Consider the following 607-nt stretch of genomic DNA (forward strand, 5'->3'; position numbering starts at 1 on the left):
CGAGCACTTGCCCTGATGTGCCCAAAGAATTCTCTGAATTTTTATATATTTTAAAAAGAAAATTTTAAAGTCTATTGAACAGAAGTTAGAGGGCTTTCAAAATGATTGGACACTAATGTAATTGGTCGAGTGCAGCGCGACATGTCGTTAATACGTCGCAGCGTCCAATTACTGGCGGACGATGCGACAGCTTCTTATCCGCACATCCAATCACCATCGAACGTACGAACTAGGAACATAGAAGTTATTCGATATTTCAGATAGCGTAAGTTTTTTTTTATTCAACAAGAAACTGACAGCAAAGTTTGAATGAAGAGGGCTGTTATTGTCGACGCAAACAAAGAATGTTATTTTAAACAGAGCATTTTCTATTAAGTGTGCATCATCTGCAAATTAGTTCAAAGACCTTTTGAACCACCCGATATCAGAACAAACTTCGTTTCATTAAATTTTAAGTGCTTATTCTCAAACAGTGTGATTTCACTTCGAACCCCGAAACCTTAAGGAGGCGAATCACATTATTAACTCCTATAATAAGCGCAAAGTCTCAATCGTATTTTGTGGGGCAGGAATCACACCATCAATTTGTTAATAAATAGACACGAAA

The sequence above is a fragment of the Bombyx mori genome, chromosome 4 (genome assembly GCF_030269925.1).
Source record: "Bombyx mori chromosome 4, ASM3026992v2".
Classification (NCBI taxonomy): domain Eukaryota; kingdom Metazoa; phylum Arthropoda; class Insecta; order Lepidoptera; family Bombycidae; genus Bombyx; species Bombyx mori.